This window comes from Pelecanus crispus, chromosome 2 (assembly GCF_030463565.1).
Source record: "Pelecanus crispus isolate bPelCri1 chromosome 2, bPelCri1.pri, whole genome shotgun sequence".
Classification (NCBI taxonomy): domain Eukaryota; kingdom Metazoa; phylum Chordata; class Aves; order Pelecaniformes; family Pelecanidae; genus Pelecanus; species Pelecanus crispus.
This window is the reverse complement of record NC_134644.1, coordinates 69,082,304-69,097,987: the sequence shown is the minus strand read 5'-3', so window position 1 is coordinate 69,097,987 and position 15,684 is coordinate 69,082,304.

Here is a 15,684-nt window from a genome sequence, read left to right as displayed (position 1 = left end):
AGTCCTTCTTTCTTCCTTTCCCCCGGGTTAATGACAACGGGGTCTGTATATGTTATGACTTATGGCATCACTTCAGCTTGTTTTCACAGTCTGCCAGTGGCCAGGAAAGTGTGGAGCAATAATATTGCAGTATTTATTCGAAGACAATAAGCAGTCATTGCTGAGCTAGGGAAGCCAGGCCATGTTTATCTTCATGGATTTAGTCAGCTGGGAGACGAATAAGAGCCAAACTTGAACAAGCAAACATTTGCCTTCTTCTCCACAATGCAGCTATTTCACTTTGCATGGCTGAAGACATAAATCTTTCTTTGGTGGCAAGCAAACAGCTTCAGATACATGGCACTAGTTAGGTGTCACAGGACATCAGCTGAATACTTGTGACCCTGAGTGTTCACGACAACAACCACAATCCATCTTAAAACAAAAAATGGCAACAATCTTACAGTGCTTCAGCAGAAAACAATAAAAAGCTGTAATTCCTTCTGTGAACTGGTCTCTGACAAAATATCAGCTGTAAAAATGACTTCCTATCTATTGTTCTGTTCACAAAAGAAATTATAGGAAATTATTGATTGTAACAACCAATTGTTGCAGTGCAAATACAGAAATAAGGGTTCCAAGTAGGTATAAAGCAATTTAACTTCTATTGATGCCTTCATGGGGTGACAGGGAATGTTTCAAAAAAAACCTCCCATACAGGCTAAAGACATAATGATTTCATTGATATTTTCTTGGTGCAGGAATTAAAATTTCTATATCTCCTTGGATAGCCAGGCAGTCTCATGTCATAAAGGATGGGGGTGGGGAATAATATTCTGGGACCCTGATCTTTTAAGTTCTTGTGCAGTATGATTCAGGGAGTGCAAAGCTGTTGCATTTCCACAAGCAATTACTTGCTCCTGGAGTCATAGCAAGATGCTATGAGCATTCATCTGTTTTAATCCTAATATTTCCTAGAAGGCTTTCACACAAAGCCCTAAGCACAACTGAACAGCAATGCCTCCCTCAGTCTGCTCACTGCATGAACCGACAGTTTGGAGAGAGCTGAGGTAGACTTTCACCTCTCAGGTGTTAGCTCTGGCCAGTGTTTATGTGGGTACTTTGGCATCATTTGCTCAATATAACCTGGGCACCCACCTCTGTGACTCACTTCCTAGATTCTGTGGGAAAGAAAAATGGGTGTATGAGTCAGAAATGAAACTATGACCTTACTACTGGGTCCCCTGGTGCAGATTATATATATACCAACCAGTCAGTCCATTTACCCAGGAATTAAAACACTGGGTCATGCAATGCTGCTTGACTGGAACGGCACATGAGGAGGGAAGGGGAGAAAGCACACTTCTCAATGTTATTACTGCTCCAAGCTTTGTGGTGAGCTGCATTCATGTTTAGGTAAGCAGGTCCTGTGCTCCCCTAGGTATTTTTTTCCTCAACAGGCCATGTGAATGGCAGAAGGCAGTTTCTGAATGACAGTATAGAGGTCACTGAGTGGTGTCATGAATGTGAGGGAGCCTTGCATGGGGGTTCCATCACCAAGCTGCTCTGCAAAGGTCTGAGGACTAATAGAGATACATACTTGGCTTGAGGGGCTCAAAGCAGCCAGAGGTATCTCTCATTAAAACCAACAATCCAGCCATTGTTCTTCTTCCTGAATGGACATTTCAAGTCCTTTGCTATTGCCTCCTTCCTGTCAATGGCAATGATGGGGGAGAAGGGCTGGGGCAGGGAGGGCAGGAATGAGGATTTGGCTGTGAACAAGTCTAAGAATAAATGACATTGTCACTGTGTTCCTTGTGGCAGTCAGCTATATGCCTCCCCACCTCTCCCAGTTTTAAGGAAGAGGTGAGGTGAAGTCATAAAACCAGATGCATCAGGAACACACCAAGAATCACATTTAATCTTTTTTTCCTCAAAGTGGGAGTAATTTGGTAACCATGCAGAAGTATTTTAACTAAAGCAGGATTGTTTCTGCTACTCACTCCTTTTTAACTTCCACTTATTTACAAGACATTCATTGCAAAGGATCTGCCCTAAGCAGCCAGACCCTCTGTTGTTGTAAATAGTCGGCTGCAAAAATGTCCAGGAGGAGAAGGCAGATGGTACGTCCAGGAGTATAATGCAATATATACTGTGATCTGCCTACTGTGTCATCCCAAAATGTAGGTGAGAGATTATGTGAGCAGCTGTTAGAGATGTGGGAGGGGAGACAGCATGAAATGAAACGGATTAATAAAAACACAGAGAAACGTACACAGAAATGTTTTCTAGTAATGAGAGTATAAAAACCTCAGCAGCTCCCCTGTACCAAACATAATGCTCCCCCTCATATGCACAGTACATACAATAGCTCTCCCCAGCCTGTGGGGCTTCCTGCTGCCAAACACACAAGCTAAAGTGCCATGCTTTCACATCAGGAAAGAATAAATGGCCCAGAGCCTACTGGGTTGTTGAATCCAGGCCGGCATATATGTTAGGCCGTATACTCCTCCTGCATTTTCAAAGTGTTTGTGTTTGGAGTTGTCATCTCCTGGAAAAGAAAGGTGTTCCTAGATAAAGAAAGCTCTTTCCCTCATAGGATATTTTAAAGGAACTGAAGGGCAGTCTCATTCTTGCACCTTCTCCTCCATAGAGAAAAAAGTGTCCTTCTTTGCAACTTCTTAATCGCTTAAGTAATGTAGGCAGCTTCAGTGCTTTATCTGGAAATGCTACTGGCTCTGAACTGCACAAAGCAGCATTCATGTTATCTCCCAACCGCAACTGTCTGTTGGGAGTTTGGACCCATGTGAATGACAGAGCTGAAACCTATGCAGTCCTGGAAGGTAAAACGGAAAAATAAGAAGTCCCTGGCCTCACTTTCAATATAAAATCTACCCCTTACCTTAAAATGCAGCTCACTTCTGGAAAGCAACTCTACCTGTGGCATTATAGGATTCCATATGTATTGAGTTTCATTGCCAGCCAGATTGTTTGCACTTTTGTAAGTCCTGTTGTCATTTGTGCAGATACTTCAGTACAGGTTAGTCCTAAGAATTCCCTCAATGACTCAGTATCCAAAGGCAATGCCTCAGGATCTCAGAGCAGACACAGCTCTCTGTCCAGCATAGGGCCCTAGTGATGCCCTGTCTCTGCACTGAGAGGGACAGATCTACAGGCTGTAACTGCCACAGAGGTACCTTGGGTCTTCATAGCCAAAGCTTAGGGAAGGGTGCTTGATAGTCTCCAAGAGAGGCTGGAATGCAGCTTGTTGGCCTCTGAAATATTTGCTCTGCAAGACCAGGAAGACTGAGAAGGTATAACAATACATGCTCACTCACAGGATTGGTAAATTTGTCTCATAGATGAGGGAAGTGAAGGAAGTAACTTTATGCCAATTATTTTTTGCATTGAGTTTGCCCTTAAGGCAGACTTAAGTAAGCAGACAGATGCAGGGAAAGACCAAAGTTTCAGGAGTGTGCGAAACCTTCACCTGGCTGCTCACAGCTTGCAGCTCAGGCTGTGATTGACTTCTTGCCATTATTTCCTAGTGCACTCAGAGTGAAGCCAACAGAAATAGGCCCTAATTAGCTATATTCAAATTAAGAACTGCTTAATCGTCATTCTCCTATAATTGGTGAAGAAATGGGGCATAATACCCTAAAAGTTACCAGCCGTTCTACATGTTACTACCTTCAATGGGCAAAATTAGACATAAGGTAAAAAAAAAAAGTTAGATCATTTATGGTGTATTTGCATGTCTAACTTCCATTAATTCCTCACTAAAAAAAGTAGATCTCAGAATAGCTGCTGCACATTTCAGATTAGGTTTTAGGTCTTGAAACTTTTAGCTGATGTGATTTACATTTGATTATCAAATTACAAGTTCTGTCCATGGACAGAGATTAACTCAGAATTAAGTACAAAAAATCATTTTTAATGTGGAATAGGAACTTCAATGCACAAAGAAACATCCGGCATGCTTTAATTCACATTTCAGTTTTCCCACACTTCTTCAAACAGGAAAATTCTAGTTGAAATCCCACTTGTGTCACTTTGAAAAATACATCTTTGACTCTTCACAAAGGAATCTGGTTTGAACAGAGCCAAACACCCTTCCACATGATATGAACTGTTTAACTAGATGGGCATCTCATCAGCATGGCTATGAGCTCAACTATCAGGACATGGTCCTCATTGGCTAGCAGCTTAAGCCCATGCAATTGAATAAATGCAATCCTTGACCTTAAGAACCCAAAGAAAACTTAACCCACTTGCCCATTACTCCACTGATCTTTACCATCTTGTGAGCATTGGGCTTTCCTCATAATTCCTGCTAAAAGACATCAGTCTGAAAAAGGAGGTGGGATCTGTGTCTTACTTCACCTGTTGTTAGGGCAAAAATCAGAGCTTCTTTTTGGGGAAGAGGTAGGTAAAAGCTTTGTTGGATACATTTTAGGAAAGAAAAATGCACAGAATATTAAAATACTAAGATGTCACAGATATTTGAAAACCCTATTCAAGAAAAGACTTCATTGCTTTTAACACATGTACCTTTAGTTGTGGGATCAAAGAACTCAGACGCTATAAATACAACATTTCAGTTGTCTAATTTAACCTCTCTCTAGTTTAGCAACCTTATCAGCTTTAGTGCACAAGTTTTATCTGAAAAGGAATTACAACAGATAGACAAGATTACCTTCCCTCCCCACCTCCTTTCTTAAACAGGTGTCCTCTCACATTAGAAATTGACTGTCTGTTTCACACAAGTGGTCAGGTTCAGTTACCAGGAAGACACCTTCTGAGTTTAAACCAGCTCTAAAGCATATACAAGGAAACCAGCTTTTATTATACACAGTTAATTATTTTCTAACATGCCAACTAAACAAAACCATGGTTATCCAGTCCAGATGTGCAGTCCACTCCGCCTCGGTGTGTAGCAGCGAGAAGGCCAGATACAGTAGGTGGGATGAGATCTGTGAAGAACACTATAGATTCATTACACATTGGCATAGATTCACTCAAGACACACCAATTAAGACCCAGTGAAGTGAGGTTCTGATTCAATATATTTATTTATTTCATCACTACTATTGAGTAGTTATAGAGGAGAAAATTAATGAAAATGGTTTTTAAAAAAACACCCTTGCTCTGACCAGGCAGCCATTCAATATTTCCCAGACCATGCAGGCTCTATGGGGAGTGATGCTTGGCCAATTAATACGTGCTCACTGGCAGTGCTGGGATGGAAATGGCAGCAGCACCTGAAGAGAGTTCAGGTGGAAAACAGTAACCTTCACCCTTAAAACAACGTGAGGAATGACAGTGGAGACAAATGAATAGAAGTGGAACTGGATGAGATTTCGGCAGACCACTTGCTATAAAGTAAAATAATGGAACAAGTACGAAGGTAAAAAAGGTGAAGATAATGGTCGAAAAGCAGTCAGCCTCAGAAGTTAGAGGATTGTGGAACAAATGCATGAAAAGCTACTGCCTCCTAAAGCAGGAGAAAGATGTTGGAGAAACCACAAGTGTGAATATGATCAAGGGAAGACAACTATTTTGTTGCTGAAATAAAGTCACATGTGGAGAAAGTAAACATCAGATAATCTTACCAGCTAAATAGCTATCTACATCTATCTTATTTTATCATATTCCAAAACATTTGTCATAGTATTTTGAATAAATTACTAGAAACATTTCAACTGGTCCATTTCTTCTGGTTTTGAATTATAGGATGAAAGCATGAATCATAGGATAAAAGCATGGCAAAATTTCCACTGGCAGAAATTGTGCCAGAATTTCCCTTCTGACTGTCCCATCTAAACTCTCAGTTCAACAGCTACCTCGGTTACCACACGCTTCCATGTTGTCCATGATGTTAAAAAAAAAAAAAGGTACAGATAAAGCACCTTTACAGAACTTGAGTTTTGTAAACATGTGTTTACTTTCAGGAGTAGTAAAAACAATTAAATCAATTAACTACTCCTATTAGTGAAGATAAGCACATCATGTGTGTTTGTATGACTGGGGTGTAATTATGTAATTGCTATATCTGATGTAATATCACCGCATACCTTAAGATCAGGTTACATGTATTTTATCTGTCTGAATGATCATAGCTTGTGCAATTTAACTTCTAACTTGGGTGCAATTCTCAGCAACAGCAGTTATACAAATGCCTTTTATCAACTTCCTCAGCTTTCTGTTTTCCTGTGAAGATTTCTGCTGTGCCATAGGAAACATGTGAGATATTTCAAATGTAGGATTTCTGCCAGCTGGTGATTTATTCCATTGATTACATTGTCATGTAACGGGAAGAGGCAAACCATTTTAACTGCTCATATAAACTGCAGTGGTGAGCTGGATTCTTATTTAATACAATAAATTTAGTTGCAGCTTTGTACAAGTTGTCTGATTCACTCCACGCATTACTGCTACAGTACATTATATATATATAAATATATGTACACATACAGTGTGTTTGTACAACAATGGTGACCACTAACTTGTGTCTGTCTAAAAAATTCAAAGGGAAGGAAATGTGCAATTTGCTGCTGAGTGATTTTGTTTATCTATCACAGTTCAATGCCAATTAGATACTTTGCATATTTAAAAAAAATTAAGTATAATTTTTCAATCTTGTGTTACACAAGGTATGCTTTTTGATGGTTACTTTTTCAGTTCCCCAGTTACTTAGATTTTAGTTCATTATAAAATAAGTCTTTTCTAAGCAATATTATTTAGTAATTAGCACTATGATGGTTCACATATAGCATAATAATACCTTGTATTTATTATTATGCTGATTTCAAAGAACTTGTGTCAAGGCTTCTCTGTACATCTAAACACAAATTTTCAGAAGGACAGCTCTGTAAGGCCCATTAGGGTTCGGAGTGTGAAATTAATAACAAAAAAGCAGAATATTTCACTTTGTTCTTCTAAAATTTAAGATTCTAAGCAACCAAGATAAGTCACCAAGACTTCTGCTCAACATGAGCTAATGTAAGTAGGAAAATTACAAACTATCAAATTACCAACCTGTCAGTTCAACTCTTACATGAATACTTTTACCCTGTTGCTTTTTGCAAAGTAAAATGATTTAACTGAGGAATGGTCACTCAATAAGTCATAATGAAAACCTGTACCTGCTTCAGAGTGAAACCCCCCAAACAGGCCAGGAAAATGTGTGACCCCAAACCTAAAACTTGGAGCAGTCTTGAAAGTTTGGACTCCCTCTGCTTTATAACAACTATCTTTGTTGATATAAAGCAGAGGATCTGGGGGTTCAGTTTGGTCCAGAGTAGGGTTTCCAAGTTATTGTCAACTACTGCAGCACTGGGAGACCTGTGAGGTCTTGGACCTGTTCTGTAAGTTACCCACAGATTTCCTTGAACTCTAGGAGTGTTTGCACCCTGAGCTTTAGATTAAAATTTGCTTCTGAGAAAAGCTCCCATACGTGAGAGTGTCAGGAAAGAAGAAAATAGGAGGCACTGTGCTTTTGCCAATCTTTCTTTTGCAGTTTTCTGTAGATATTCCCTCTTCCATGACTTTTTATTGATACAGAGAAGGAAGCCTAGTGAGCCTTCAGTGTATACTTAGGTTCTCCTAAAGGAAAAAGGAAAAAAGAAAAAGAAAGGAAAAAAAGTAAGACGGAAAAGAAAAAAAAAAAAAAACAAAAAGAAAACCCTAAAGTATTGTCCTTATTCTGGGCACCATTCCCCTGGTAAGTGTTGACTTTACAAAAGGTTGGGGGTCTGGAGTCAGGCACCAGCCAACCTTTAGAATGCTGGGTTTCAAATGCTTTTTTTTTTTTTAATCTAAACAACGCGATTTCCCTCCTCCTCTCCTTTGTCTGATACTTTACTGCACATTACATTATTTAGAAAAATGTCACTGGAGGAGCACTCTGTGTGGTCTCATAAAATATTAACGATTCCTGAAAGAAAACTTGAAATCAAGATGTTCTGTCATGCTGGGGTATGTACTCTCTTTTGTTGGCTTTTTTTCTTTCGTTTCCCTTCATGGAATCTGAATTGCTTGGCTGTCTTTCCCTTGATATGAGCTGCTCCTTACATTTATCATATTCCCCTGGAAGAAGAAGAAGGGGGCTTCAGGGCACAAATGGTGAGTTGCTGATGGTAACCAAGAAGTGACCTGTCTCTGCAGGAACAGCTTCTGCAGATACTGAACTAAAGCCCTGTGTAGTCATTTATTTTTAGGTTAATGTTGATGAACAAGAAAAGTGAAGGAGGGGAAGGAAATAAAAAGCCAGAACAAACTGATTTGTCAATCAAACACAGATTTCTGGCAATGAGTGATTTACTGTTTTAAAACATATCTGAAGAGACAACAACTGGTTGTAATCCTTTTAAGGAACGGGAAAAAAAGAAAAAAGTACCCACCAAGAAAACCTCCATGTAAATTGAAAAGCAGTCTGCATGGGGGAAAAATAATCTGGCCGAAAACTAAAGGAAAGTAAATCTTCCCATAGTAAAGGCCTATAAATTTAGAGGTGGACAGCAGTCCTGAGTAAAGAATACCGACATTTTAAGTGAAACATTTGCTGGCAAAGTGGCCATCGAAAGTGGTTATTGAACGTCTTGTGAGAGAGCAAATTGTGGACTAGAGGTCTTTCTTATATTTCGTAGCAAAGCCAACTTCCATTGATACTACCTTGATGTCAGCTCCTTTCTGCAGCCATTTGTAAAAAGGCTTGTGATGTGAGATTGACGACTTAAATACTTCATCAATCAATGCTTTAGCCAATGTGTTGTTCAGTGATTGGTGGAAAATTCAAGTAATCCATCTTACCCCATCACCCTTGTTCTTTATTCTCTTCAGGTATTTTCATTTTTTTCCCCATTCTTTATTTGTTCACTTTCACTACAGTCTGAAAGAGAAGCTGGGCTGCAAGGGAAGGGCCTACTGCTATCTTTGAAAACCTAATCATTGCAGTAAAACTCTTCAGTGCAAAGTGCTACTGAATTAACTGAACTTTTAATGATCCTAGAGGTGGTCCTCGTGCATGTGGCCTAGCAAAGCATGGGGTAAGGCTGCAATTTGTGCCATTCTGTCAAATTAAATATGTCAAACATCCTGAATCATTTATATAATCAACAATAAGGTGCTTATTTCTGCTGAATTAGTCTGCTAAGTAGCTTTAAGGAAAGAAATAGGTATGACACAAAGCTAAACAGTGAGTGTAAAGAAACAAAAAAAGGGTTTAGTTTATTCATTTTGGCATAATGGAAGGACATCCTTTGCTCAGAGAGAGAATATCCTTTGCTTGTGAGTGAATATTTATGTTGATATCTGGTACTCCTAATTTTAATCTCAATAAGGATTTAAAATCTTAACCCCCTACTTGAAATTTTACTATAGATTATACAGCCATAGCATAGGCTTTATAGCGATCTAGATGAATAGGCTTTATTCATCCAGATTTTGCTTTTGCATCTAACAAAAAATGTCTCTAACATAAAGGAACAACATTTTTTTTTGAGGCATAGGTGATGGTTTTCTTAAAATATTATTGTTATATAGACAAATAACAACATTACAAATAAATACTGATCCAGAGGCATATGTTTTTTAAAGGCTTCATGTGGCAAAGTATTTATGTATCCACTTAGTTTCAGGCATATGTGTAGATTATTTCTGTTTGCTGGATCTAGTAGAAGTGTTTGCTTTTTTAGTTTGTCTTTGCAGGAGATAAAAATTAAGCTATCTTTAGGACAGAACTCATAAAATTATTTTATTTGCAGTGAAAAGGTTTTATAAATGTTTTATAAAATATATGTCTTCAAGTATGTGAAAAAGTGACAGACATCTCAAAACCTGCTATTTCTGTGGGAAATTTTAACACACATTTTTAAAGGACTTTTCATTGGATGTTAATTCAGACACTGACCAATATTAAGGCAGAGAGCCATAAGCTTCTAGAGTCGGTGTCTGATTTATTCTGAGTTTCATGCATAGGTTTTTGTTGAGCATTATCTTAATCACACCAGTCTGAATCAGGACTGTAGTCAAAAGGGAGAGAGCACGTGAGCAAGAATCTAAACTACACTGGCTACTGCAGAAGCCAGGCAATCCACTCATTCCTCATTATGCATATTTTCAAATCAAGATAAGAAAGTCTCCAGAGATTAGTGAATTTTATGACACTTTTGTTTCATTTCTATTAGTTTATTTATTTTCCACTTTCAGGAATTTGGGTCTCCAAGACATTTGGGTATGTCAGCTTGGGACATTCTTAATCTGCAAAATCCCAGATAGAGGCCACAATCTGGGCAAAACACCTTCAATATTTGTCTAGCAGCAAAAAAGTAGTGAGAATATAATTTGGGGCTAGATTATGACCACGTTTATATTGTGATATAGTTAGTTTTACACAAGACAGACCTAAGTCTACAAAACAAACAAGATTGTTCTGCACAAAGAATACATAATTAAGAAAAACGAAAGAGAGAGAGAACTAATAAAGAACTAAGAACTACAAAACCAAAAGAGCGTGAGAACTGAGACAAAACTTTTTATCCAGATCCATATTAAAATACTGTACAGACTCAGTTTTAGTGTTGGAACACCAAATTAGTTCAAAAAGTCCAAAGCAAAATAATCAGAATAAGACTTTTCATGTCTCGATCCATTATCAGGACAGTAACAAAAAGAAGAACAGGACGGAAGTGGCTACTCCTCCATACATTTCATGTTTCATTTCAAAGCTCTTGAGGCAGTGCATTGCTGAATTGATATTTAAGGGACATTTGATACTCTTTCACCTGAATAAAAGCAGATTTCTTTGTGTGCATTTGTGTGTTCATAAATGAGCTGCTTGGTGAATCATTCTTGTCATTAGAAGGTAGATAAACTGCAGGGAGGGAACAAAGTCATCATTTCTACCTCTGTGAAAATGATGGGGGTTTTTTAATTATTAAAATGCAATTATTTCCATTATTGATGAGTGTGATACTCAGGACAGCATCAATACAAACTGTCCAGGACACACACTCACTTGGATCTCAGGCTGGTCTGGCTGCAATAGAGTATTGATGCCAGTGTTTGTTTCACTTCTAATTCACATAATGGATGAGGACTTAAATACAATCCATGGCAAATTAGTACCTAGGAGATTGAGTTTATTTATTTATTTATTTAATGTGTTTATTTTTGTTACATGTGAGCTCTTCCATGATACCAAAGTAGGAGACTTTCTGTATTAAGGCAATTAAAGAGCACTAGAATTTGAAACATAAAAGCTGATTAATATTTGAGGTATGTTATCTAGGCTCTAAGAAACTAGCCAGTACAGGTGTCAAGTTGCTTTCTAGCCCCTGTATTCCCTGTATTTTGCATGTTGCTTTAATTTTTCCCTAGAATATATACATAGATACATATTTGCGTGCATGCATTCATTCATATGCCCATGCACTTCTGAATATTAAAAAAAATATACAGTTATTTTCATTTTCCAAAATTGTCTTGCTGCTTGTTCCACATAGTGCTTGCAAATCACATGGAGAGAGTGAGAGACACTCTTCATGTTTTGGCTTTGGGAATGGAGATGTCGCTTCATTCTTTTGGACCTGACCCATGAAGATTTGTGGCTCTTAAAAGTACCAAGGCTGAGGAAGTTGGAGCCTTTCTGTGTGGTCATAGGCAGAAGGGAAGCTGGTGCTTCTCTCCACTTGGTCAATACCTTCCCAGGGCCTGTCCTGTCCCTGCTGCTCCCTGCTTAAATATTAGCAGTTTGAAATTAAATGCCCATAAATGTGATTTATCCCACTGGCCTGCAGTTCATTATATAGGCATTGCAGTCTTTCGCAGATATGCAAATGCCTCTCATGTTTGGATGTCCTTCTGAAAATGTCTATGCCCTGTCCAGCAAAACACCAGATCAAATGCATGCAGGAAGCCTGCGCCTGACCTGAGAGCTCCTGGGTCTGCCCTGTGATGGGCACCATGGTGGGTGACACCCAAGAGTGCCATGATTTCCAGCCTCCATTGCTTCCTTTCCGTGGGAAACAACCCAGGCTTTTAGGGCAAGCAAAAGGACTGATCCAAAGTCACCCTTCCAAAGACACTGTGAACCACAGGCCCTCTCATTCTGTGGCAAACTTAGCCTTTCTGCTTATCATTTTTTAAAACTGTAACCCTCCTCCCCGAGAAATTAGATAGTCACTTATATAGGACCTCAGTATAACCACATTTACTCTCATCAAAATGCAACTAGAGATACATCTTCCAATAAAACAAAGTCCATTTTTCCTCTATTTATACTGCAAGTCTAATATAGGTCATTCCTTTCATGCTTTCTGCTAAAAGTTGAAAACATCATCTGTACAAAAGCAATAACAAAGGCTGTGTTTGACCAAAACCCTGATGTAGGCAGGTTTTCTTATAGACAGGGTGTTTGGTTAAATGCACAAAAGCAACTGTGCAAAACAACCAGTACAATACTGTATATCAAGAGTAATTAAAAGCCTTCATTAAAAATGTGACAACCAAATCATTTTATATTAGACAGAGAAACCCGTATCGACATTTAAAAATAATGAATAAACAGAATGTCAATTCACTAACATTTGCTATTTAGACTTTGATGCATACTCTTAGCTCTAAAATCTGCTCCTGGATACACACAGGAAACTCCTATTGAAGTCAGTTGGAGTTGTTTATGTGTAGTTGGCAGCGAATTTTGGCCCTCGGACATTTTTTAGTGTTCATTTAAGAGAGTACAGGCTAGCATAACCCTCAGTTTAACCCTCTGTTTGAAGACATTGCTCTCACTGGATCCAAATGTCATGGCTACGCACCATTCTGTTAACATGGGCCACACTAGTTCCTACACAGCTTAGGCAAAACTGGCAATGCAGTTGCTGAATTCACTTGTTGTGTAGGAATTTATTACTGATATAGACAGATAAGCTAGAGCTGGTTGAATTTTTCCTGTGTTATTGCAAAATCTGATCTCTAGTATTGAGCAAAACACCGTATAATTGTTAATGGCGGCCTTTAAGGTCCCCTGTCCATGATGAAGGACATAGCAGAGACATACCAGCTCACTTATGACAGAGCAGCACACATGAGGATGAGGCAGGTGCTCAGAAGACTGGAGTAAGAGAAGCAGACCTGCGGACTGATGCAGATGTGCAGCGAGTGCATTTTCTGCATGTCTCTGACATCTCCTTTACCTAAGGATTCTCCTTAGATTCCATCTCTGCCCTTTGCTCACCACCTTCTGAGACCCCAGTCCAGCTCCTTTTCCTTCCTCTCACAAGTAGGTGGGTACAGCTGTGACAAAGTGGGCGTTAGCAGTGGTTGGATGCCGTGACTTCTGCTCTCGGCTTTGCAGCTTGCTCCTCCAGTGGATGCACAGAGTGGAGCCAGGGAATGGCAGGGCTGCCCACAAGTGACAAGTGGTTCTCCTGAGTTCCATGAAACACTGGGGGAAGAAGTGAGACCTCTTAGGAGCTCCAGGACTTCGGGTGCAGGCCTGCTCCTTGGAAGGCTATTCCTCTTGGTGAAACTGGATGTTGCATCCATCCTGGCAGAAAGTTATCTAGAAAGCAATGGCAGTGCCTGCAGATTAGAAGGATTCTTCATTGTTACTGTAAATGATTAAAATAATGCAGTTGCAGTCCTACATTTACATGGGAACAAGGAGGCCAGCCAACTGTGGTGTTTAGTTCTGCCTCTCCTCTGTGCTCCTCTCACTTGCAGTGGTGTTTTGGTTTTTCCACCTTCAGTCAGCCAGCGCTTGAGTACATTTAGTACTACATGTTTTCCTTTACACTTCCCCCGCCACATTTCCAGCGAACACAGGTGCGCTGTGCTTGGTAGAGTGAGAAGCTAAGGAACCAGGCGGACAGCTTTGTGCATAAGCAGCAATCATCACTTTTCCTTATGAAGCAATAAGGATTTTCCCAACCAGGAAACCCACAGGCATTTTTTTCTGTGCTTGGAAGCCTTGGTTTACCTAAGCCTCCCAAGTCTGATATTTGATGTTAATGAGCCATAACCCGTCTAAGCATATGTGCATGGTTCATGGTTCGCCTGAACATCAGTGCAGTGCAAAGTGATACAGCACTTGGAGCACTGCTGGATACAAGAGGTATGAAAAGAAAGTGGGGGCTACTTCATGTTTACGTCTATGGCAGTTCCCTCAGTGCTTTTCCTACTTCAGTTACAATCCAAGGTTTTAGACATGCAAAGGAATAATGATTTGCTCACCAAAATCGGTGTTGTGTTGCAGTGGTAGGGGTTAACACATTTTTTTATAGGTGCTTTCAACTTTAGACTCATTTTTAGGCATGAAAAGGAGCTCTGCTTCTCTCTGTGTGGGGTCCCAAATATTAACAGTTTATTTTAAATAATTCTGTGGTGTAAAATCATTTACATGGCAGTACTTCCATTGGTGTTAATTACTATACACTTAAAGCAACCCCCAAAATACAATTTTAATGTTCATTTTTTATGTTGTCATCTAATTTTTTATTCCTGCATTTTAACAAGTACTAGCCAATGATAGGTTTACCATTAGTTTTAACAGTTAAATTTACAGTTTTAGACTGTTTTTATGACATCCAGCTACATCAAGGTGACAAGTCTACTGGTAAAACAACAATTTCAGTACCTCATTTACAATCAAAAACATTTTTCGTCACTTCTAAATTGACAAATTTCAATTGCTCCTTATTGTTAAAAACAATTTTTAAAATTACACAGTAAGGACATAACACTCTCTGTCACTGTGTAATTAAGTCCCTTGAACTGTTTACTATATATAGAAATAGTGTATTATAAAGTGTTAGTTACCATTAAAAAAATTACCAATTACATTTATAGTGAAAACCATTAAATTGATTTACAGCAAAACAGTTAATTCACTATGTTTGTGCATAAAACTGCTAGTAATATGACACAAAATGTAGTTTTCATTTTGAACTCTGCAAACTTAGGAAAATTATAAACAGGAAGATACAATAAAGCTAATGATCATCTGAAATGCTTATATTCAATAAATAGCTTTACAGTTAGAAAATACTTCTGCTGGAGAGACAGTTTGCTGGTTTCCAGCACAGTGTAATTCTTTGGTGTAATGAGAAATTTTGAAAAGAATTAAGAAGTGTCTGAGTCTTCCTGCAAGGGTCCAGCTCAATTATGGACTGAAATACATCTTAATTTCCAACTTCATTTCAAGCATATTCCAGTGCTTTGATGGTCTTGGTCTCATAAATGTAGAAGGGAGGTGGTGTATATCAGTGTTAAGTACACTTACTATCAGCATATTTTAATTTTTAAATATGTTTTCTTTCATAGTTAATAATCAATATGTACATTTCTCAACACTATTTCTGGTGTATAGTTTTAGGTGTCACTACTAAATATACAGATGTTATTTCAAGGTTCAGTTGAAATGTAGAATAATTATTTTCCATTTTATCTATCTTCAATATACTATGATAAACCAGTAGTTATTTACCAGTTTGTGTATGCTGCATGCACACAAACAAAACAGAGCAATCTGGCATATAAATTCTACCCATGGTAAAATAAAAATAAGTATAATCAAACCAAAATAATACCATAGCATAGCAAAGTAAATCCATACCTCCCTTCATCATAAGTGTTTTGTTTTCTTTTAGACATCTTCATCCCCTATTAATTCATCAGACAATAAATCATCAGCAGCTTTTTGGA